Source organism: Haliotis cracherodii, unplaced genomic scaffold, assembly GCF_022045235.1.
Source record: "Haliotis cracherodii isolate W230 unplaced genomic scaffold, xgHalCrac1.p SCAF_3, whole genome shotgun sequence".
NCBI lineage: Eukaryota > Metazoa > Mollusca > Gastropoda > Lepetellida > Haliotidae > Haliotis > Haliotis cracherodii.
This window is the reverse complement of record NW_027266286.1, coordinates 22,931,637-22,959,279: the sequence shown is the minus strand read 5'-3', so window position 1 is coordinate 22,959,279 and position 27,643 is coordinate 22,931,637.

Here is a 27,643-nt window from a genome sequence, read left to right as displayed (position 1 = left end):
GGCGTACCTGAATGATGTTTGATGTCTACCTGAATATTATAGCTTTCATGTTGAAGTTGCTATTGGACGGACTGGCTTAAATAAACTCTTAACCATCGCGCGAAATTAGTATGAATATTATCCATTAAGGGCGTTGTGGATCATTATACTATACCCTATGACCTCGGATGTATTATGGATAATATGATCATTTTGACAAAACATTTCCATAATCATAAGAAATCTCTACTAAAAGCAGAGTCCCTTATACGAGTCCGACTGCATCATTACATGTGTTTATGAATCATAATCACACATACATGCAGAGGCAAGTCAACTGTTCGCCTAAAAAAGTCGTGAACATATATGGTACAGTTCAAAAAAGGGAACGACATTGAATTCATTTTTTCCCGTTACATCAAATTTGACAAATATCCCTCGCATGTCTACCATAACACATTTGGAAACCTTTGCTGAGTCATGAATGTTGAAAAGCTGATCAATCAACTTTTATGCATGAGTCCCTAGGCGTTACACTGATGTAGACAGTTTTGCCGACGTAAAGGCCAAGTCTATCACATCATACACTGAAATGTTCATATGTATCTGAAAGCGTACTTTAAATATCTGAACACAAAAACAAGTTATTAAACTAAGCCGGTTAGTAAATGTCGTGGGTAGGGTAAACGTCGCCTTGAACAGTATTTGGTTTATAAACCGCCTCCTTGGTCTAGTGGTAGAGCGCCAACCGGAGAGCGGAAGGTCCGGGGTTCGATTCCCGGCCGCGCCATACCAAAAGACGTTAAAAGATGGTACTTGTTGTTACCCTGTCTGGCGCTCGACATTAAGGGGCTAAAACAAGGACTGTTCGGCTCGTAGTCAGTATACTGTGTCTGAGTGAGGTATTCATGTTAAACTGCGGCATGGTATCTCAGTGAGCTAGCACTATATCATCATCGCCTTGTCTATAAATCGGCCTCAGTCCGGACCAGTACAAGCAGCCACACAAACACACACACGTACATGCACGTCGCTATATGAGTGCAATAATCTTGGACGCGACGTTAAACCCCATTTCACCTCACCTCACATTTGGTTTATATCAAGGAGTGTCAACTCGATGTTGGAAGAAAACTGGACATAACGCAAACCTTAGACATTTACCGCTTGGTGAAACCTGCCAGCTTATCATGACAAACCAAATCATGATTCCGGCGAATCCAACATTCGCTTGAGTGAAAGAGTTGGGTATTTAACGCCGCTTTTAACAGTTTTCCTCTTATATCGCAGCGTGCCAGCTTAATGTGGGAGGAAAGCCCGAAGTGATGCAGGCTTCAGGCGTTTACCACTTCGGTGAAAGCCACGAGCACGGGTATGGTGCTGGCAAACCAAGAAACAGAATCGTGGCGAACCGGGATTCGAACCCACAATCATAGGTTTCTGACGTGCCCAAGGGACGCAACTCTGCACGGCGAATAGCGGCGCCTTAGACGACTGGGCCATGGTAATGGGATTCTGGCACACCGAAGGCGACTTGGTCATCTATGCCACAAAAGGGGATATAGTGAGTGAGTAAGTTGTTTTTTTCTGGGGTTCCGGGCATTAAGGCTGGGTCACCGGAATGTGCTCCTCACACATTATATCCATATCGGAAATCAAACCCGTCCCTCCGGTGTGAAGAAACCTGTGAATAAATAGCAGAAATAAAACAATGCAAGTTGAACATGAACTTTCATCAAATATTAAGTCTTCTGTAACTTCCTTGACATTAATTACCATTTAGTTGAGCAAAGCAAGTCCGTATGACACCACGTCCTCCGAGGCAGCCATATGTCCTTGGCTGAGATATTGCCAATGGTACTTGAACGTTTGAATTCACGGCGGCCGCTCGTTGGTCTTTACATGCTCTGTCACTACTGCAGCCAACCTACCGATCCTGTGTTGCTTCACTCTACGACCAGCAAGAGGTGTGGGGAAACTATTCTGCAGAGCAATCCTCAAGAGGGCATAACGAAAGGAATACGTATATGAATTTAACGAATCATTGGTCAAGTCATCCTTTATTGAGTATTGTTCAGCCGTCAAAGCTACAGCTGTGAGCGATGAAGTCATGAGCAGGTTAATGGGGCTATTGATAAACCGCAGAGCTCACCCACCAAATGTGGCGACATTTGCAATTATTTCATCTTCCGGCAATGTCTGACATTTTTTAAACTTTCACATGAAACGTTCGACGAACGGAAAACATCTTCCAATGAATAAATCGAGACATCAGAGTTAATAAAGATCAAAAGAGGATTGTACAGTTTTAACAGTTTTCTTCACTCGATAACGATGACAGATGGAATGAATACAACATGGGAGCATCCATTCATTTTCAGATCAAAAGAAACAGTAAGCAACAGCTTACTCAATCGTTTCTGATCCTTGGCTGCATATTGCTTATCTTTGCTGATGTATGGTGATTTGCCAAGAAGTGAGTATATAATAATACTAAATGTTACCTTTTTTTGCAATCCGACGTCATATTGTGACAAATTACTGCTTGCACGGTACACAATACACTTTCTCTGGGCGCTTCGACGCCCTGTCATATCAGTTCTTGTGACGGCTCTTCGGAGTCAACTTCGAATGGTCACCACTCGAAACCTGACCATGAAAGGTACAAGGAATCGAGCTACAGGAAAAACCTTATTATCATATCAGAAGGCTCTTAATGACGAGATGGGAACTAGAGTATATCCCATTTTCCAACGACAATATCTGCCAGAATTCAGGGGAACAAGAAGGTAAATAATGGGTTGTCTGGATTAATGAACAAGGACAGGTTCATTACCTACTTCATTACAGCTGAAGCGACGCTGTGATGCTTGCTTGCTTGATAAGTGTCTTCGAATCTACATCGACAGGTGTCAGTTGTAAAATAGAAGTTGGTATTAAAGTTGTGCATGTACATCACACAAACTTATAAATGCTACTAAAAATGTCTTAATTAATGCCAACGTCTTAATTCTATACATAAATCGTACAGTCCACAGTTGTTTTACATCAAATATTTTTTTGGCTGACACGTACACACAATGTACAAAAAATATCATCAGTCCTGGAGTTGTTTGAACAAATGTTAAAGCTATATTAGCCTGCCCCAATTACGCAAAACATTTGACATTTTACTGGCAAAGGACTATTCTCGTCTCGTCACTTTGGCTCATGTGTACAGACATTTTGGCTATATACATGAGCTGCAGTAGGCATTCAAAATTAATTAGAGTCTGCTGTTCCAATATGAATGTAAAATCTCTCCTATTGTTCCAATGCTTTCGAGGTTGAAACGTTTTGTAGAAAACCTACGCAGACATTCCCTTTGATGGTGTAATTTAACCCGGAAAGCTTTGAAAACACGACGGCAAAGGAAACATGTTTTTCTGTTTCTCGACCAATTTGTGCTGACTATAGAATTTATTTCTATCAATATGTAGCCCCCCTACCCTGTTGCTGGTAATTGGAATGGTTTTAAGCTTTTGATCAAACAACATTTCTTCAGTTTGACCGTCGACATAACATTTGTATGAGCAGAATAACGCATATTCTGGAGTGGTGATTTAAGTCCAAAAATACTACTCAATCGGGCTGTAAAGTCGTGTTTGTCTCTGGAGACAATTTGAGATATGGAACGACTTAGAAATGCTTCATTCCGTGTGGAACCGAGTTCTATGTGCATCAGTCTTTTGTTTTCTTTTCCGTATAGAATCCACACCACTCATTTGACGAATATAATATCGTCTTCAGCTGTATCGCATAGCGGAACTAATCAAGATGTGACCCAGGAACCATTACAAGACCGTAAACTCGACCCTGGCATTTCAACATGCCAGCGTTATTCTACAAGGATTTATACGTAGCCTGGTAGCCCAGACAATTTATCTCGTGGAAATGGACTTGAAGTTGACACACTCATGTGCTGCTTGGGAAGTTATTACTTTTCCGACAATACCTAGGAGACCTCACTATTGCATATTTTACCAACGCTTCTGTTGCTGACGATGTATGTTGCTGCGGATGGTCAAAAGACATTTTCAAACTGAATATTTAAACCTTTATCGGAAATTGCTGGGTTCACGATCAAATATCACGTGACATAATGATCCACATCACTGAAGGCGACTATTAAAATAGAAGGAATGTCACGTGATATAATGATCCACATCTCTGAGGGCGACTATTAAAATAGAAGGAATGTCACGTTCTATTTTGAATCCGGTATTTTCCTTTAGGGCTCGTAAATCGTCGATATGAAATGGTCTTTTGAGACGGATAGTGTTGGAGCAATCAGGCCAAGGTCTAGGGCAAGATAAAGCATAAAGCAGTGACGAAATGCGGAAGGTTTTAAGCAAATGCATGCTTAGGTCGCGATCGGTATTGGTCATATTTACAACATTTGTTCATGCTTGTACGCTTCACATTTGCAACAATAAGTATTGCTTAGCCATGTAAGAAAATGTATAAAGTCGAATTTAACCTCCACTTACAAATAATTAAAGGTGGTACTGTACATTTATTCCTGCCGTGACATTCATAATAGTGTGTGGACGATTTGCACTGGAGCCTCGTACTCATCAGCCTATATTTCAAAGCGACCCGTGAAGATCCGGGGTAGAATAGGTCTTCAGCAACCCACGCTTGCTGTAAAAAGCGACTCTGATGATCGAAACGGGATCGGGTGGTCAGGCTCGCTGACTTGGTTGATGCATGTCATTGATCCCAAATGGCGTGGATCGATGCTCATGATGTCAATCGTTGGATTGTCTGGTGTAGACTCGATTATTTACAGACCGCCGTCATATAGCTGGAATATTGCTGAGTGGCGTTAAACAACAAACAAACAAAAACAACATAATTCAGAGCTCTGGGAACGGGCCGAAAGAGATCACTTTGTACGTTACAAAAAGCTCTCTCACATTGTAATGGACAGAGCGTCTGGCTGAAGAGTGGAACGTCGATGGTTCGATCCCTAGCCGCTTTATACCAAAATAGGTTTCGTTTCGTAACATAATGCTGAAAATGTATCAGCGACTTCAGATCCAACACAACTTTATATGAGTACTTTGTGTCTGTTGGGTACTTTGATTTCTATCTTAGTGTGCTCAAGTAAGAATCATTATCATATGAATTGAACACTTGTTGTGCTTAAGATTACCTATGAAACCGAATTGAATCTCCACCGACACTGACCACTGGTCAGAGCGATATATCCACGTACATTACTGTAATATCACAGATAATGTGTTTATGCATATGTTTATGAATCACCATTAAATAGTGATGACACCAGGTTTCGCGAAACGGAGAGCGTATCCTGCCCAGCCGTTGACTCCAGTCACAAACACATGCAAAGACAAGTCAGCTGTTCACCTGAACAATCGCGGGAACATATCGTACAAGTCAAAATACGCAATTGCATCAGACATCGCTTTGTTTCCGGATGCGTCATATATGAAAATGTCCCCCACATGTGGCTATAAAAGAAATTGAAAGTTTCACTGAGGCATACTGTAACCTTTCAGTCAAATCAAACTTCCACAGTACTGATAAAGCTTGCAGACTTCTTCCTCGGGAACCATTCTAGCGTAAAATGTGGCATTATTTGATATGTCCCTTATACTAGGTTTTAGAATGGTTCTGCTTTTGTAGGCAGGTGACATTGGATGACCCTTCCTGTTGTGCTGCATTGAGGGAAACTGTTTTTGTCTGAGAATGTTACCTACGTTTATGGCATGAATTCTCCTGTTTGCTAGATTCAAATACATGAACAGTCTTTTTTCTGATTTAGCGAGTCTGTTTCTGGTTAGGTCAGACGTTTTAATGCACTATCGAGAACTATACTCTCCAATGATAATGTGAGATCTTGGTGTCTGTGGACCCCTCCATTAACAAAAAAAAACTGAAGTAGTTTCATGTCTCTTAACCACACGGACTTAGTCGTGATCGTACTTCGTTAAGTCCCAGTGTTTATTGAAGGAGGGACAAATCAATGGTATCAAGTGACCTTTGTCGTTTCCTGTGATCATGTGTACGGCGGTGTCTCCCGGGATGTGGGAAACAGACTAAGTACTCGCTGGCAGTTTGTTTTTTTGTAATATGATAGAAAGTCTACGTTTTCTATTGTGGCATTCGTGACCAACTCGTGTTATTCCGGGACAAGCCGAATAGCGACTCGTGCCCCTCTAGTGGCCATTTTTTCTACTGGGTTCCGTCTTAGCGCAAATGGGCATACCTAAAACAATTGTCAACTCGTTGCGTAATGGTTTACATATATTTCCCAATATATTATACATATTTCAGATGCAATTTAAAGCACATCGGGACGTGCGGAATTATACAGTGTGAATGAGCACACTTGATTGTGTCTTGGTATATTTTTAGATGCAGGACATATGTAAAATCAAAAATTATTTCTGAGGGATTCTTTGATGAAGAACTTGAAATCATACGCGCATTCTGATTGGTTTGTCGTATTTTCGCACATAACATTCATCGATGGGGGGACGAGTCTTCTTACAGGTTACGGAAAGGAGCGAGTGGTGACGAATGCTATTGTGGCATAACATCTATATGACGGCTGGGGTGGGGAGTATCATATTTAATGTTTTGGCACACACATAGTTTCTTTTTTATCCTATCAACGTGTTAGTGAAATGATACCAAGTGATATTTCTGAAACTATTCGTATAGCAAACAAATATCAATTGGTCGGTTCCGAAAGGTCTCCAGTGAATGACCGATCAATATAATGAACCATGTTGGACGGAAGCATCAACAGAACACGAATCTCTGTAAATGACGGTGCTGAAGGTGCAGTCTGTCCTTTTGGGCATTCGTTGTTAGTTCCTGCTATATCCGTGGGCTGAGACGAATGGCTTCGGTCAGTTCCTGTTAGTTTATATATAACTCTTGATTCACATCACTAGGATGTATTTTTATGCACAAATGACTTAACGTAAATAAACCCGTCTCATTGGACTATTTTGTTATGTCCTCTCTGAATTGCCGTAAATAATGCAATAAGCTTGCCAAAAAATGTTGACACCCTTGTGAAATATGTGACATGTATATATGTCTAACAGGAATAAGCTTTCAAAAGAATTGTTTTGTTAGTTGTGTTATTTGCCGTCGAACAAATATCTCGCAGTGAATAGAAAATATGCTGTTTTATGCCGCACAGAGAACACATCCTGTGTTGATTTAATACATCCTGAAAACCAAATCCTGAAAGTGGCCAAATGTAACAAATGCAACTACATTTGGGATAAGACTTCCTTTGTGAAATAAAATTCTGGTACTTCGGGGAATTGATCATGAGTCCCATCCGGGATTCGAACGCACACTCTTGTGGCAATTCATCGCCAGCACACAAAGTCAGCGATCCAACCTACTCAGCCATCGTGGCTTCCACAAACGTAAAAATCCGGTAGTCAAGATAACGAATTTTGTGTACTCCTCTGACAAGTGTAAATTGGCACGGCTCCCATGGCCGTAACAGTTGTTACATTTGACCACTTTCTAAATTGGCATTGTGTATTCATGGGCATGGGAGCTTTGGGTACACTGTAACACTGGAACGTTGCAAACGAAATCTCCGTTGTGCACACAGTGAAAATCGGCGTAATGATATCTGTGTTTCTGATCTGTCATTGTGCCTAGCTACACAATGAGGTCCGTCTTAGCATTCATGCTGATGCCATCGCAAACAATCAAGGACCCACAGCAAGCCGATCGTGCTCAACAACTGCTGCGTACAGTTAGCGTTCACCATGGCGTTAAACAGCTCTCCGTAAATCATTGAACACTAGATTAAAACGGAAAACGCACAACTGTATGAATATAGGCTTCTGGTTTATTTCATTAGCGACATTTCGATGGAGATTCTTACACCGTTGTCAAGCTGGAATCAATATAACCAAGTGATGAGAGGTATATGTACATGATATGTTATAATAAGCAGCAGATGGACATAAACAATATGTACCGTATTCGACGTAATAAGCGCCCCGCTCTAATAAGCGTCCACGGCGACATTTGCTAACATATTGGCCAGTGAACAATCCCAATTAGCACCCTTCCGATTGATCAATGTACACAGGAATTATTTATTCGCGTAAAATACGCATTCGTGTGTTTTATGCACCCTTAATTATGGGCAATTAAATTCTGGAAAAATATATCTGTCGTACATACACACTTCAGGCTGTCAGCATAAACCACGGAATTAATCTTTCAACTCTGTTTTTTAATATTCTGATAAGAGCCCCCTATTTCTAATTTGAGAACGCGCTGGGCGCTTATTACGTCGAATACGGTGATTGACTTTTGTTTGTTAACAAATAACACACATGTACGTGATAACAAATAACCCACACACTCGTAACTGAATGTAAGGGGTTGCTGCTTGTCGTGGATTCGAATCCCAAATTGGCTTTGATCATGGCATCGATCCCAATTGCGTGGATCGATGCTCATGATATTAATCACTGGTTTGTCTGGTCCAGACTCGATTATTTACAGACCGCCGTCATATAGCTGGAATATTCCTGAGTGCTGCGTTAAACAACAAACCAACCAACAACCTTGATCATGGGTCTTAGTCTTCCACACAATACTGATGTTCATGGTGAACCTTCCCGACCCGCGTCACTGTGGGTATTCCTCTCACATTAAGCTAACATGACCTGATAAAAATGAATTAGTGTTCATAGCCGCTTTAGAACTCCAACCCACTCACTCGGTAATATATTAAACATGCCTTCTGCTCAAGCACATGGCCATGGGTCAATAACATATTGCACTGAAGCTAATTTGGTCATCAATTTGATAGCGTTCACAATGCAACGTCAATTTGTTTAAACACAGTTTAGATAATGGATGAGGAAACGACTCTTCCGAAATAGGATAACATGTATCACAATGGAATGACGTGAAGTTCCTCCGGATAGTGCTTTGATGCTAAGTGTTTTTAATAGGGTGGCCTATCGCCACCAATAGGACGTCGTGCCCCAGCAATCGCAATCGGGGTGGGGGGGGGGGGGGGGGGGGGGGGATCATTGCCATTATTGAATCAGGATCTACAATGGTTATGGATCGGCCATATTTCTTCAGTCATTTATGTATAACTTTTACTTGTCTTCACTGATGAATAATAAGCCAAGATCGCTTCTTGACAGTGTTTGATGACATTTACTGACCCGTATCAAATCCAGATGTCACTGCAATACCATATGTATCCGTTAAAACTCACACCGTTAATGGATAAATTAGATGTTATGGTCACAAGTTGTGGTCAGCGCCACCTGACCAGTATTTGGAAATATATGCATAGAAACCTATATATCTAATAATGCTTGTGTTCCTTCCTCTACGCAGTGACGAATATTCCAGGTATGTAACGACGGTCATTCCCACCAGTGGCTGATACCATATCCATGGTCAACGTCAAGGTGCCAGGACGTGCGGACATACAATCAGCTAAGTCAGAGAGTCCGACCACCTGGTTCCAAGAATACATTGATGAGTCAAGTACAGTAAACTACGCTTATAACGAACTACGGTTATAACGAACTAAAATTAGTAGTCTCTTTGAGTTCGTTATAACCGTAGTTTACTGTGTTCATTCCTGGAAACCCAATACAGTAAACTACGGTTATAACGAACTCATGTTGACTACTAATTTTAGTTCGTTATAACCGTTGTTCGTTATAAGCACATATACAACATAAATACAGCAAATAGTCGGGACTAAAAAAGTAAGTTCGTTATATCCGTCAGTTCGTTATAAACGTGTTCGTTATAACCGTAGTTTACTGTATATCAGACTCAGACTCATGTATCTGACGCCACCTCGAACTGAAAATCTATATTCCACCCCAGTTATATTAGCAGACACACACGCAAGGACTGATTGATAAAAACTTTCTTGTTTTGTCTGGTCTGTTGTCAACTAAACCCTTGGGAAATGATGAAGCTCAAAACGTACATGCAACTCAAACACGGATTGGCAAACATAGAACTGACAATGTTAGTAACGTTGTCGTTTTTGCTTTAAACCATACATTATGAAATCACTTTTATTGCAAATGTTACCACTAATGCGATGCTTGCATGTCTCTGCTTAATACAAAATTAAGTTTGAAATCTGACACTCTCATTCCATCATTGCTGATTTTTGTACCTCTTTTTTCAGTAGAAAAGGACGACATGTTGAAATTACAGTTCTGGGAGGCTATTAACATCCCGAAATAGACCTAAAATGGATCCATTCATTTTATTTGCTTACGGCTTTAGTAGAACTTTTTTCAGAGTGATCGTTTATCTTTTTGTTGGAAAGCCATTAGTTGAATGCTCTGGTATTAAGATCAATAGACACATATTATTTCTACAAAAGCTCGAACTTTAAAACTGAATGATGGCATTTCAAGTGAGACATCGTGTTACATCAATCTTAATTTACAGATGTTAGAAGCCATTGGGAGTCCTGGTTAACCTATGCTGGTCGTAAGAGGCGACAAGTGGATTGGGTGGTCAGACTTGGTTGATTGTGTGTCATCGTACCCCGATCACGTGTATCGTAGCTCACAATACTAGTATCAATCGGGGGCACGGGTGGCCCAGTCGTCTAAGGCGCCGCAATTCGCTGTGCAGAGTTGCGTCCCTTTGGGAACGCCAGAAACCTATGATTGTGGGTTCGAATCCCGGTTCGCCCCGATTATGTTTCTAGGTTTGTCAGCACCATACCCGTGCTCGTGGGTTTCACCGAAGTGGTAAACGTCTGCGACCTGCATCACTTCGGGCTTTCCTCCCACATTAAGCTGACACGCCGTGATATAACTGGAATACTGTTAAAAGCGGCGTTAAACCCAGCTCACTCACTCACAATATCAATCAATGGATTGTCTGGTCTGGAATATTGCGGCGTTGTTAAACTTTAAAAGTATATATGGTGGCATACAACATCAAATGAGCTGAGTGAGTGAGTTGGGTTAAATGCAGTTTTTAACAGTATTCCCGTTTTCTCACGGCGTTCTGCTTCATGTGGGAGGAAAGCCCGAAGTCAAATCAAACGTGGTGTTTTTCTGTGTTTAAAAGGACTGAAGCATGCCAGTCCAAGATTCGATATTCAAAATACTTGAATGATAATCTCATACTTATCCGACTGAAAAATAATTCTTGAATATTTAAAATAGCTACTCATCTAGATTCCTTGGCACCCACACTATAAGTTAGATTATCCATTCTGTCACGGCTGGATAAAGAATCCATCTGTGCCATGCAAGTTCTCATATGGTTAATTTTTAAAGTTTGTTAATTTATTGGCAGCTGGTGACATATTTTGATACATAAAATTTCATTCAGTCAACTCAGTGTGTTCCACCAAGTAGATATTATCTCCAAGATATGTAACATCATCATTGCTCATGCGATAAAAGTACAGCATAATTCAAGGCAAGTGTACAGGCGCAGAGTATTGATCAAGCCATGTGTTTCTCAATATGGCACCACCGAGAAAAAGAGCAATGATTTCGAAGGAAAAATATGTCCGGCGACAAGAAAACGTCGCGCTGTGGCAATGAATGCTTCGAACTATAGTAATTCCTCAATCATCAGTCTTTTAAATCAATGACATGTTTGTTTTGTTGTTGTTTAACGCTGCATTCAGCAATATTCCAGGCATATGACGGCAGTCTGTAGTGAGTGAGTATGGTTTTACGCCGCTTTTAGCAATATTCCAGCAATATCACGGCGGGGGACACCAGAAATGGGCTTTACACATTGTACCCATGTCAGGAATGGAACCCGGGTCTTCGGCGTGACGGGCGAACGCTTTAACCACTAGGCTACCCGACCGCCCCGGCAGTCTGTAAATAATCGAATCGGGATCAGACAATCCAGTGAATGATATCATGCGCATCAATCTACGCATTTGGGGTAGGATGACATGCACCAAGCAAGACCTGACCACCCGATCCCGTTAGTCGCCTCTTACGACAAGCATAGTTGCTGAAGACTAACACGGATCTTCAAGGGTAGTGCAGTCTGTCCGTCACCGGGTCGAAAAAACACCAGTCTAGTCATGGTGTAGTGACGCAACGCTGCCCTGCTTTCATTCGGTACCTCTCTCTCCTTTTCGTAACCTGTAAGAAGACTCGTCCCCCTATCGATGAATGTTATGTGCGAAAATACGACAAACCAATCAGAATGCGCGTATGATTTCAAGTTCTTCGCCAAAGAATCCCTCAGAAATAATTTTTGATTTTACATATGTCTTGCATCTAAAAATATACCCAAGAAACAGTTAAATGTGTTCAAACATACTGTATATTTCCGCATGTCCCGATGTGCTTTAAATTGCATCTGAAATATATATAATATATGTGGAAATATATGTGAACCATTACGAAAGAGCTGACAATTGTTTTAAGTATGCCCGTTTGCGCTAAGACGGAACCCGGTCAAAAAAATGGCCACGAGTCGCTATTCGGCTTGTCCCGGAATAACACGAGCTGGTCACGAATGCCCTGCTTTAATTTACCGGCTTCCGTCACCATTCGGCAAAGTCCGACAGTCATCGTTGTCCCTTGTTATTGCATTCCTTGTCAGAAAATTAGTGACGCGTATATTTTACTCTCATGTGATTTAATGACACACATTTATCATGTATTGATTGGGATATATGTTACCTCATTTTTGTTTGACACCTTATTCATGTGTTAAAAAATGTCTCTGTGACTATGATTTTCACGCTGATGTGCGATTGCCCCTTATTTAAAGATATTTCTCATGTATTTATTGTCATTTTTGCCTCCTCAATAATTGTACATATCTGGTTGTAAATCTTTAGTGATACCGTTGGATAGCGTAAGGTAAGTGCTCCATTTTGGTACTTACATACATTGTATTCAGTATGGGTTTAGTGGTTAGTTTACTGTTCGGGATTTCCATCTATTAACAAACACACTTGTTTCAGTCGCCTTATTAGATCGTTTTTTTCATGGATAACCAACATTCCCGTGATTGTCTAGTTTAGATCAAGTATCTTGTATCTTTTGGAAGTTAAGAATTTCCTTGCCCAGTCAAAGTGACAGCGTCTTTATTCTATTAGAGACTAGTTTGAAATTTAGATTGTCCAGGGAACTCATTTTAAAGAAAGTCCCTCTGTGTTTATTTCCCGCTATTTAATTAGAGTGTTGCGTAAAAAACTCAAGTGTTAAGTGAAGAAGAAGATTTTATTAATGACTCACTTGTATACCACATTTTTGTTAAAACAAATTAAAAATATAGTTACATTAAATTTGTATACAACCAATCGCACAGCGATTTATGAGAGACGGTACATTGTAAACAGGCACATAGTAAAAAAAAGCAAAAGCTAAATATTAAAATATACATACATTAATATACAATACAATGTTTAAGGCTCAATGATATAAAATATTCCTCCGGGTATATATAATGTCATGGCAGGTTCCGGCACAGTAAAAGTTGAGGTTATCAGTTGATAGAATCCTAATATATTCATTTTGCTCTGTCAAAGAAGTAAAATCTATCCATAAACTATTGCACTTGTTGATGAGGCTAACACGTATTTCGTCGTAAAGGGGACAGAATAAAAGGACATGCTTCTCATCTTCTATGTCATTTTTGCAGTTAAGACACAGCCGCATCTCTCTGGGTATGTTCTCGTATCTGCTCGTTTCGATCCGCAGAGGGGCCACGCCCAGTCTAAACTTTGCTAGTGCACTTCTGTGTTTGCGTGGGATTGCTCGAGTTACATAGCTTTCTTGTCCATATTCACTCTTACATTGTTCTTAAGTGGGCGCAGCCGGCTTATTTTGTCCATAAAATTGTGTCTACCTTGTCATCCGTCAACTTCTAAGTAATGCCTATCAAACAATTTACTTGTGTATTTGTTCTGATTCAATCAATCAGGAATCATTGTCAGTGTTAATTGGGGTTCTTAAAAATTCTATATATTGTATGTATTCATATATTCATATAACTGCTGCCAGTCATAAACCTTTGAACCTATTACAGTTTCATTATTACTATATTCTTGTTTTATGACACCCTGGTCACATCTCCGTGACATGGACCACGCAGTCCACAGATTGACATCATGTTCATCGATCTACGCAATTTGGATACGATGACATGTATCAGCCGAGTCACAGAGTGTGACCACCTGATCCCGTTAGTCGCCTTTTACGACAAGCATTGGTTCCTGAAGATCAATTCTATCCCGGATTTTCACATTTCACTCATTTTGTATCATGAGTATTACTGACGCATTGGCCCCCTTTTGAAAATAACAATATTTGATCGATAACGCGAAAATTGAGTGAGCAGGAAATATAGAGTGTTGTGATTAAGAATGATTATGTTCATGACTGTCATCAAGTTTGATTTGAAATTATGTGAAAAAGATCCACGTCATTGCGCATTGTTCGTCGCCGGCTTTCTCCCTCTCCGTCTTCTCTCCGTGAACTTTCGACTTAACTACGAGGTGAGTTGAGGTGAAATGGGATTTAACGTCGCGTCCAAGATTATTGCACTTATACAGCGACGTGCATATACGAGTGTGTTTGTGTGGCTACTTGTACTAGTCCGGACTGATGCCGATTTAAAGTGCTAGCATGCCGCAGTTTAACATGAATACCACACTCAGACACAGTATACTGACAGGGTAACAACAAGTACCATCTTTTAACGTCTTTTGGTATGACGCGGCCGGGGATCGAACCCCGGACCTTCCGCTTTCCGGGCGTACGCTCTACCTGTAGACCACGGAGGCGGTCGACTTTACTACGAAAGAGGGGAAAGAATTTCAGAGATCCATTCACTACTAGATTGCCTTTTACGCCCAATGAAATCTGTTTCGGTGTATAATCGAGACGACTTGTTATTTTCTCACGTTACTTGCATAGTCGCTTGCACTGTGACTATGTATCTGCTAGTGGATGAAGTTCCCGGTTTTCACCATAAGCTTAGTCGCATTTATCTATCCACACCCACACACACCCCCCATCACTCACATTCTGTATTGCAAAACACATGTCTTTACTTCAAAGCAGCAAAATCTCTGCACTTATACAAAACAGACGTAATTCGTAATTACCATATTATTATTAGTCAAAATCGATGAGTATACAAATCGGGTTCATAATGCGGCAATAAATAAACAAAATACATGTTTGTGTATATTCATATATTTCGTACTGTTCAAAACAGTTAAGCTGTCAGTGTGTAGCTGTAGCTGTAACCAAGGTCAATCATTCGCTGATTAAGCGTGTCATCTGGCAGATGCAATTAACATCATTATTCAATTATTGGGTACTAGGATAGGTTAATACATGTATATCCATGAGACCGTTCCCAAACATTAACATTATCATAATTACTGAATAGATTAATAATACAAATGTATTTGATGATTATTTTAGAAATTTGGGTATATCCCGTTTCTAATCGGCAAATAAAACGGTTTCCGGAGCCCTGACATGTCGTACACGTTTACTTGAGTTTTACACTCGACCAGTGAATATCCGAGTTAGAACAGGTGTTAAGCAACCCATGCTTGTCGTAAGTGGCGACTAACGGGATCGGATGGTCAGGCTCGCTGTCTTGCTTGATGCATGTCACCCTACCCCAAATGCGTAGATTGATGCTCATGGTGTGAATCACTGAACTGTCTGGTCCAGACTCGATTATTTACAGACCGCCATCATATAACTGGAATATTGCAGAGTGCGGCGTTAAACAACAAACAACATTGTTCAGTGAGTGGTTTAACGCCGCGATCTTGATTATTTGTTTTCCGTAATTTATCACCGGGGGCAGCTTGATGTGGGAGGCAACTCCATGAAGGTCATTGACGTTTACCAATTTGGTGAAGCCCACGAGCGCGGTGTGGTGCTGAGAAACCTAGAAACAAAATCACTACGAATCTATACACACAGAAAAAAACATTAGGCACACCCAAATATATTTCAGTATTGTTTGGCCCCAATATTTGTAACGATCATGAAAGACATAATTACGGGAAGAATTGTTTTCGCGAGATGATGTAATCAGTCATGCGTGACGAAAGCTCACGTGCCATGCATGGTATGTCCGTGCAGCATGCTACCCCCGAGTATCTCTAAAAGCAGTATATCCAAACGTTAAAGTTGCTTTCTTAAACTTGGTTTTAAACAATTATTCCATGACATTGTATAACCATGGCACGAAGGCAATTATCAAACGCCACAAGATGGCAAATAATCGGCATGCATAACACAGGAATGTCTTGTAATGCCATTGGTCGGAATTTGGGGTATCATGACACTGTCATAAGCTGTTTAGTCGAAAAACATGCTCAGACCGGTGATGTACAGGACCGTCCCAGATCCGGAAGACCTCCTGTGAAGACACATCGCGAAGACAGGGACCTTCTTTGTCTCATACCCGAGAACCCTTTTTAACAAGCACTCGTCTGAAACAGCTGTGGTTTCCCAATCGTCGTTTCAGCACCAGAACCGCCAGGAACAGACTGAAAGCAGCAGGATTGAGGGCAAGACGAGTCATAAAGCGTCCCTTGTTCGGTGATGGAGAAAAATACCTTTAACCGAAAGGAAATGCCAACTTTGCAAATTATCTGACATAGGTGATGAATTTCATTATTTGTTTATTTGTCCACCTTAAGAAATCGAAAGAAAACATTTTTGACACAGATTCTACTACATTAAACCAAATATGCATCAATTGAATTTACTTTTCAATAATTCCAGACTAGGAACATTGAGAAAACTGTCCAAATTCTGTAAAATCATCATGTCATTGTTTAAACCTATCAAGTAACTCTGCCTCTTTTTGAATTGCACATATATTGCTCCCATAGTGAATCAGTATAAATATGCATGCATGTTCGGCCAAGATGTTTTTGTATATATTCTATATTTATATGTTTATGTATTATATTGTTGATATAATTTGGTACCTCTGATGCCGCTGATAGAGGCCTGAGCGTAAATAAAGTTCAGTTCAGTTGAGGTTTCACCACAAAGCTGCTCATTTAGCATGGTATATTGCCCGACACAACTGGAATTTGAGAACTTGGAGACGGATCCATTGGTCAGACGAAAGTCACTTTCTGCCCCACATAAACTGATGGAAGAACGAGAGTTTGGAGGCACCGGAACACGGCCTACACCCCCCAGGAACATTAAACCAACTGTTGCATTCGGTGGGAACTCAGAAATGGTTTGGGGTGTATCTCTCATAATTGAAGGTTGGATTTGGTCACCATAAGGGGCAACTTAACAGGGGTTCAGTACATCCGGGACATTTTGACAACCACCAACTTTCTACTCGGTCAAAAACAGTACCCGTGTTACCATGTTGGTTTTGTCAGTAAATTTCAATCACAATTCACCAATAATTTCTTTATTTGTTGTCAAATGTGTGTTCAATTCTATCTGATGCCATTGGTATCTCCAAGCTCCTGTGGTCAGTCATCCTATGCAATGATTTTAGCTAATTTTCATGGTTCAGAAATAGAAATGTGCTTTAACTTTTTTCTTTGTGTATATTTTGTCCAGAATTGCTTTGCTGCTCATTGCAATTTAGTAATTAGTCAATAATTTGTACTTGTAATAAAGTACGTTAATTTTCTTCCATTTTCAAATCATGTTCATTTGGCCGCAGAGCAAACGTGGCAGGTGACCTATTTATGCAAACAATTAGTTCTAATTGTAGTGTTTAGGTTCTAATGAGGGTTAATTGATGTATGTGTCATGTTGGCTATTTGGGTATATAAAGGCAGGGGAATATCTAGTTTTCATCCCATTCAACCAACACGAGTTAGAAACCAGCACCGGTAACGTACCAACATCAACACCAGCATCATGAAGGTCCTCCTCCTCCTCGTCATCGTCGGATTCGGTAAGTAATTTATACCACCTACATTTTTAATATTATAAATATACCCCCTGCCGAAATATTGAGTACTTTTTGTCACATTTTTGTCACGTTTTATTGGGTTTATCTGACACGTCCGTAGTAAGGTCATAGCCATGTACCATTCAACAATATCCGCATTTGTTAATCAAAACCAGTCTAAATGATACAAATACGCAAGGTCAGCTGACTATAGTCAACATCAGCCTTCGATTCCCTATAAAAGAGAAATATATTGTCTTATTTGGGTAATGAAAGATTTCAGCGACCATATCTCAGTTCAGCTAAATCAATAATCCGACATATTGTTTTGAGTGCTGGCTTTTTTCAAGATGAAATTACACAGGAGTCCTCAGAAGATAAAAGAGAAAGCAATTCATTTTCAAATACAAACAGATGCTCGGAGTTTAACGTTAAGGTCTATCAAAGCAGCATTGGTATAACTTCAAATTAAATGGCCAAATTAATCACTTAAATTCAATTTCAATCACTGATTCATATAATGCAATATATGTAACTATTTAATTATATCTCAACAAACTAGACCGTGCAGGGAATAATAAATAAACTTGAGAATAAGGTTTTCAGGATTTTATTCACAATGTGCACATTGACACAGAATGAGATACCCTAGCTTTCGCAAAACTCTTATTTGATATAGATCACCGTAGAAGCACTATGTTTGTAAACTTGATGCTGTATATATTGACGTTACCTTGCCACTCCAACGAGTTTGAATTCTCCACTATACACATACACCCTCTCACAACGTCCCACAGAGCCTACAGCGTCTCGCAACATCGCACAATATAAAGATAAAGTTCTAAGAAATTGCTATTTTTCCCCAGCCGCCTACCAGGTAGCTGATGCTCGCATGAACGCCTTCTCCTGCTCTGACGACTGCTTCCCCTACCTTGACGGCCCATTCTGCATCTCCAACGGCTCCGTCGTCTGTGACAACTGCGTCAGGGACAAGATGCTTTGCGCGTAAGATGTTTTATCTGAATCTCTGGGCTAATATCAAGAAACCGCTGTCTATGGGGTATCCATATCCGTGTCACCGGAATGGAACCTCAAATTGAACCCGAATACTGTGAAGAACATTATTTTTACGCCTCTCTTTGGGGGCATATTTGTCTGAGAATTTGTGTTCCTTAGGTGCACCAGAAGTCTATTATTGTGGGTTCAAATCCTATAAGACCTCTGATTATTTTACTGAGATTTTAAAGTACAAAAGGTCAAAGACCTTTATCCCTTCGGGCTTTCCTTCTATATTAAGCTGAGAAGATGTGATTATAACTTTAATATCGTCAACAGCTGTGCTATCAATACTCAGCTACTCGTTGCATACATAAATTGAGTTGTGTGAATGTGAGTGTTAGTGTTGAAATGTTTACCCCTGTCCGTAAGGAACGTCGCGAAAATAAAAAGATGCTTTGGAACATGACTGGTTCCACAAAACGGTTATAGATGCCACAGTTTCATTATTAAATCTTTACTTGCCTTAATGCTTTTCTACAATATTAGGAGAAAAGTGTTAGGATAAAAGCATCATAAACATTTCTTATTTTTCCTACTATATGTTACGTGTTGTTTTATCAGTGTTGAATGCAAGATTAGACAGACGAAGAAGTACTCTTAGTATGTAAACTATCAGCCAAATTTATAAGTGAACAAATTCAAAACGTTTTCTTGCTCAATCCATTGACTTTTCTCATCATTTGTTATGACATGTTTAGGTACAATTTAGAATCATAGCCGTGACTTGGTCAGGTAATCAATGTTGAAACATGTTGAACAAGAAAACAATTCCATACATAAGTATGACATATTGGATACATATACAGAAATTACGTTTTATTGTACTTGCTCAAATCATGTTCTTGCCTCACTATCCCACTTGTGTACCGCCTCCGTGGTCTAGTGGTAGAGCGTCCGCCCGGAGAGCAGAGTGGTCTCCGACCGCGTCATACCAAAAGACGTTAAAAATGGTACTTGTTGCTACCCTGTCTGGCGCTCGGCATTAAGGGGCTAAAACAAGGACTGGTCGGCTCAGTGTCAGTATACTGTGTCTGAGTGGGGTAGTTATGTTAAACTGCGGCATGGTATCGCATTGAGCTAGCACTATAAATCGGCATCAGTCCGGACTAGTACAAGAAGCCACACAAACACACACACGTACATGCACCTCGCATTATAAGTGCAATAATCTTGGACGCGACGTTAAACCCAATTTCACCTCGCCTCACCCACTTGTGTTGATGGAATTCATAGCCATAACTTGTTTGGATTATCAATGTTGAAACGTGTTGAAACATTTCCATACATAAGTATCAAGTATGGAATGTGTGTATTTATATAGAATACATGTGCAGAAATAATGTTTCATTTTTTTATTTTCAGTGACATCAGTCTGACTTCCAGTGACTGCAACAAGTCATGTGATTAGAGCCTGTTGTGTTGACGAATCTCTACACACTCTAGGATATGGTTTCCACTTGTAATAAACAGTCAATCATGCCACATCGTATTTTTGTCATTATTCCATCATGTGATTCTTCCTGCAACACCGTTATAACTCCCCGCGTGTCGCTTGTGTTAAAGTACTCATAGTCCCCTCAGACAATGACTCCTACATAACCTACGCCGAACATTATTATATACTTGTATAGCGATTAGGGCTTGATTTCTTGGCAGATGTGCTGAAAACGACACTGCAATGGCAGTAGTGTCTAGTGTAGAACATTGATTCCTAGGATACCTGGGACATTGTTACTAGATGTACTGAATGTCCTCGGACATTGGACACAAGATGTAGATGGTATTTTCCACACATCCATTCCCTCACGCACACAGCGAGCAACAAACTACGTCGGACATATGGGCCTGAAACTCCAAAACGTTTCAATCCCAAATGGCAAAGCTAAACGTTTAAGCTCTTTTCTACCAATATTTCAATAAGCGTCAAACGACTCTTGCTAAGAAGTTGTTTGATCCAGGTCACTACATTCAAGGCCTCGGCAAAGCTTTCAAGAAGCTTTATGGTAAACGTATGGAGGACATTTCCAAATTGACACACCAGTGACAAAAAATATGTCCGATGCTTTCTTCATTTTGACGACATATGTCGACGTGTTGTTTCTTTTTTTTGAGCACTTGACTTCTCTGTGCGTGTGTTTGTGACGGGTGCCAACTGGCGAGGCAGTACGTATACGCTCAATATTTCGCGATCACCTGGTATCATCACTATTCGATTGTGGTCCATAAACACATGCTCATAATATTGTGAATCGACTCTGCTTTTTGACATATATCTCTTATGCACATGGAAAGAGTTTTGTCGCTTTAATAGAACTCAATAACTTTTTTATCGCACACAATAACTGCTGATTCACAAACGTTACCTCGTGTATAAAACTATGTTTATGTAAACATAATCACAGAATCAATGCATGCATTTTGCCATGCAATGCAAAATCAAGTTTAGAAAGATAAAATTCTCATTCCATCATAGAGATTACTGTACCTCTCTTGCAAGTGATAACGGAAGACATGTCAAACATATCAAGACGAATGGGCTATTAACATGCTAAAATAAATCCGAAATTGTTGTAATCATATTTGGGTTCCCACAAATTAGAATTAGTTATTTATTTCCTCTTGGTGTTCGAATAGCATTAGAAAGTCGTTGGTTCTTTCCTCCAGTGTTAAGATAAAAGGCCCAATTCATTCTGCAAGGGGACACGGTCTAAAGCATCGCAGGAGGGATTGAAATTAGCGTTGCGTACCTTTTAGGCGAGCCAGAGACACACCGTTATCTACGATCTTGGACTCGAGTGGTTTGCACCATATCCGTGCTCGTGGTAAACGTCAGAGACCTGCATCACTTCGTGCTTTCCTCCCAGATTAAGCTGATACGACGTCGTATGTCAGAAACAAACTGTTTAAACAGGCGTTATCACTCTGGTGATATCTGATGAACGAAGAGTTAGTGAGTGAGTATGGTTTTACGCCGCTTTTAGCAATATTCCAGCAATATCACGGCGGGGGACACCAGAAATGGGCTTCACACAATGTACCCATGTCGGGAATCGAACTCGGGTCTTCGGCGTGACGAGCGAACACTTTAACCACTAGGCTACCCGACCTCCCTGGTGAACGAAGCGGAAGCAGTCGTTGTTCTTATTATTTGACTGAATGGTGACATTAATCTTTTTTTCATCAATTTTGATTTACAGTTATTTTGACAAGATATATAATATTTGTGCGTAATATGACATCTTTCCTTCTAACATGTGATATTGAAAACGACATAGAGGAAGCGTTTGAAAAAAGGACACTCACTCACTCATTGTTTTAAGTTTGTTAATTGTGCTTGTTTTGCGAAAAAAATATCAAGGGCATATATTCAAATATGAATCATGTTGTTTTGTGGACGCTTTTTTTTCAATGTGGTAAGCCACTATCATAAATATAATATTTGTTCACCCAAGTGTCACAATAAAACGAATGCTGGTTTTATTAACTTGTGGTTTGATATTTTCAACCCAAGTTTGACAAGCAAACTTATCCCGGTTATATTGATTTGTGGGGTTTTATTTCACATCTAATTTCACATCAATTGGAATAAAAGTATTAACGTCATAATACACGGCACATTTGTAGTCCCCAAGCTGCACCATTCCGTGAATCCTCGTTCTATTAATGTTTTAAGTACTATTTATATCAACTCTCTCCAATTCAGGGCTCGAAAATGAAATCCCGAGCAAAAAGAGCCGTAAAGTCGAATAATCATCACTTTTTTTTCGACAAAAGAACTACATAACTCAAAGCAAATGTAAAGACATGGGGCCGAGTATTGATCACATCATGTGTTCTCTTTATTGCTCCACTGAGAGGAATAATTCGAAGGGAAAATATATCAAGCGTAGAAGGGGATGTTGGATACGATAACGCCGTATTGTAGGAATGGAGGATTACTACAGGGATTCCTGAAACTTCGTTCTTGATGAATTAACAATTTTTCAGTAGTATAGTGACGCATTTACCTTCTCTTGAAAAAGACCTAACAATATTTGATGATATTCACATTGAGGTCAATAGCGCGAAAACATGAATTGGAGTGAATTGTGATTGAATCGAGTTGTATCTGTGTCATCAGTTTGTCTGGTGTATATTTACAGAGAATGATTATGCAGATAATGTTTTATAAAATATGATAAAAAGTGGATGGTAATAAGTGACGAGTGAATACTAACTTTCCTTTGAAATAGACTGTGTTGTGTTATAAGTGAGCACCTGGATATTATCTTTCTTAATTTCTTCCGGTGCGCTGGGGTGGCCTGGTGGTAAAAGCGTTCGCTCGTCACGCCAAAGACCCGGGTTCAATTTCCCACATGGGTACACTGTGTGAAACCCATTTCTGGTGTCTTCCTCCGTGATATTGCTGGAATAAAAATCGGCGTAAACACATATTATCTCACTCAATGTCTCCCAACTTTTTAAGAAGATGTAAGGCACTGGTGCGCCAGTTGTCTAATGCGCTGCAATTGCAGAGTTGCATCCGTTAGACATAGAAGAAACCGATGATCCAAACCCGGTTGATTATGTTTTTATCTTTGTCAGTCCCATACCCACGTGCCTGGATTTCATATCCGGAAACAATGTTGAAACCGGTCAGTCGTGCAGTCTGAAAGCTGTTCTTTTGATATTTCTAATTGTTATAATTATCATATTCATCGTTGGCATAAAAATACATTTCATGGCATACGTCCACCATAAACGTTTATGAAAGCTTAATGAAGCCTTTTATGCCATATTATAACCCTGATCAAAGAGGCGTTTGAGTCGTATGATGCTGTTTGAAATCCTCACAGAAAGTGCGTCCTCGACAGTACATCTAAGTTAGTAAAAACCAACGGTTTAAAACACATTACAGAGATACTGAAACAAATATAACGCGATAGATAGTGGTATGGTGTCGTCGACATAGTGCATGAGTGAATGTTGTTTAGACTACTGTCGGTGATATTTCAGTTATGTCACAACGGTCTGTGAGCATCGAATTTGGACCAGACAGCCCATTGACTGCAAACATGAGCAACAACCCACGCCATCGAAACACGATAACACACAATCACCCAGTTCAAAGATACTGACCTTCTCATCCCCATTTCAATCGCCTCTCAAACACGAGGTGCTGGGGACGTAAATGCTGCCTCGGATACCGCCACTGGAAAGGAAATCTGAGTTGCATGTATTTTTGGATAGGTACAGAACAAAATCTTACGTGGTTGTGGTTCAGGGAAATTTGACAGCAAATCGCTACAAGAATCAAATTCTTCAACCTCAACCTGTTCTCCAATTATTAACCGCCAGAGGGAGTTGTTTCAATAAGACAACGCTCCACCACACACAGCGGTTGGGCGGTTGACTACCTCAAAATGCCAACATCAACGACTTGCCCTGGCCGTCGTGATCTCCAGATCTCAGTCCAATCGAACACCTCTTGGATGATTTCGATCGGCGTGTACGTCAACGCAAGAACACGCCGCAAACACTCCTACAACTGATGTTACAAGCAGAATGGCGCAGTATTCCGCAGGACAGAATTCGTACACTTATCCAGTCAGTGCAGATGAGATTCAGAGCCGTGAAGCCACTTGGAAGCAGCATTGCAACAGGAGTGGTTGTTGTTGACCCATCAACAGATCAAATGTCTGACTAGAGGCATGAGACGTAGGGTGAAATGCGTCATCCGGCCACGTGGCTGTTATACCCACTACTGATCTGTTTTCACATGTCATGTCAAGTAGAGACTTAAAGGAACATTTTCACATGAAACATCAAACGTAACTCGTTCCATCTCTTTTTGAGGTATTGTCTGAGGTCAAAAACAATACCATGTTGTTTTTGTCAGTAAATTTCAATCACAACTCACCAATAATTTCTTTATTCGTTGTCAAATGTGTGTTCTATCCGATGACATTGGTATCTTCAAGCTCCTGTGGTCAGTCATCCTATGCAATGATTTTAGCTATTTGTCATTGTTCAGAAATAGAGGTGTGCTTAACTTTTTTCTTTGTGTATATTTTGTCCAGAATTGCTTTGCTGCTCATTGCAATTTAGTAATTAGTCAATAATTTGTACTTGTAATAAAGTACGTTAATTTTCTTCAATTTTCAAATCATGTTCATTTGGCCGCAGAGCAAACGTGGCAGGTGACCTGTTTATACAAACAATTAGTTCTAATTGTAGTGTTTAGGTGCTAATGAGGATAAATTAATGTATGTGTCATGTTGGCTATTTGGGTATATAAAGGCAGGAAAATATCTAGTTTTCATCCCATTCAACCAACTCGAGTTCGAAACCAGCACCGGTACCAACATCAACACCAGCATCATGAAGTTCCTCCTCCTCCTCGTCATCGTCGGGTTCGGTAAGTAATTTATACCACCTACATTTTTATATTATAAATATCCCCCTTGCCGAATTTTTTAATACTTTTTGTCACACTGAACGTTTTTTTGGGTTTATCTGACACGTCCGTAGTAAGGTCATAGCCATCTACCATGTCACAATAATATGTGTTAATCAAAACCAGTCTAGATGATACAAATACACAAGATCAGATGACTATAGTCAACATCAGCCTTCGATTCCCTATAAAAGAGAAATATATTGTCTTATTTGGGTAATGAAAGATTTCAGCGACCATATCTCAGTTCAGCTAAATCAATAATCCGACATATTGTTTTGAGTGCTGGCTTTTTTCAAGAAGAAATTACACAGGAGTCCTCAGAAGATAAAAGAGAAAGCAATTCATTTTCAAATACAAACAGATGCTCGGAGTTTAACGTTAAGGTCTATCAAAGCAGCATTGGTATAACTTCAAATTAAATGGCCAATTTAATCACTTCAATTCAATTTCAATCACTGATTCATATAATGCAAAATAGGTAACTATTTAATTATATTTCAACAAACCAGACCGTGCAGGGAATAATAAATACACTTGAGAATAAAGTTTTCAGGATTTTATTCAAGATGTGCACATTGACACAGAATGAGATACCCTAGCTTTCGCAAAACTCTTATTTGATATAGATCACCGTAGAAGCACTATGTTTGTAAACTTGATGCTGTATATATTGACGTTACCTTGCCATTCCAACGGGTTTGAATTTTCCAATACACATACACCCTTTCACAACGTCCCACAAAGCCTACAGCGTCTCGCAACATCGCACAATATAAAGATAAAGTTCTAAGAAATTGCTATTTTTCCCCAGCCGCCTACCAGGTAGCTGATGCTCGCATGAACGCCTTCTCCTGCTCCGACGACTGCTTCCCCTACCTTGACGGCCCATTCTGCATCTCCAACGGCTCCGTCGTCTGTGACAACTGCGTCAGGGACAAGATGCTTTGCGCGTAAGATGTTTTATCTGAATCTCTGGGCTAATATCACGAAACTGCTGTCTATGGGGTATCCATATCCGTGTCACCGGAATATTGAGCCCGAATGCTGTGAAGAACATTATTTTTACGCCTCTCTTTGGGGGCTTATTCGTCTGAGAATTTGCGTTCCTTAGGTGCACCAGAAATCTATAATTGTGGGTTCAAATCCCATAAGACCACTGATTATTTTACTGAGATTTTACAGAAATAACGTTTTATTGTACTTGCACAAATCATGTTCTTGCCTCACTATCCCACTACTGCCTCCGTGATACAGTGTCCGCCCTAAGAGCAGAGCGGTCCCCGACTGCGTCATACCAAAAGACGTTAAAAATGGTACTTGTTGTTACCCTGTCTGGCGCTCGGCATTTAGGGGCTAAAACAAGGACTGGTCGGCTCGGTGTCTGTATATTGTGTCTGAGTGGGATAGTTATGTTAAACTGCGGCATGGTATCTCAGTGAGCTAGCACTATAAATCGGCATCAGTCCGGACCAGTACAAGCAGCCACACAGACACACACCCGTACATGCACGTCGCATTATAACTGCAATAATCTTGGACGCGACGTCAAACCCCATTTCACCTCACCTCACCCACTTGTGTTGATGGAATTCATAGCCATAACTTGTTTGCGTTATCAATGTTGAAACGTGTTGAAACATTTCCACACATAAGTATAGAATGTATGTATTTTTTTATAGAATACATGTACAGAAATAATGTTTCATTATTCTATTTTCAGTGACATCAGTCTGACTTCCAGTGACTGCAACAAGTCATGTGATTAGAGCCTGTTGTGTTGACGAATCTCGACACACTCTAGGAGATGGTTTCCAGTTGTAATAAACAGTCAATCATGCCACGTCGTATTTTTGTCATTATTTCATGATGACAACCATCTGTGATTCTTCCTGCAACACCGTTATAACTCCCCGCGTGTCGCTTGTGTTAAAGTACTCATAGTCCCCTCAGACAATGGCTCCTAACTAACCTACGCCGAACATTATTATATACTTGTGTAGCGATTAGGGCTTGATTTCTTGGCAGATGTGCTGAAAACGACACTGCAATGGCAGTAGTTTCTAGTGTAGAACATTGATTCCTAGGATACCTGGAACATTGTTTCTAGATGTACTGAATGTCCTCGGACATTGGACACAACATGTAGATAGTATTTTCCACACATCCATTCCCTCACGCACACAGCGAGCAACAAACTACAAT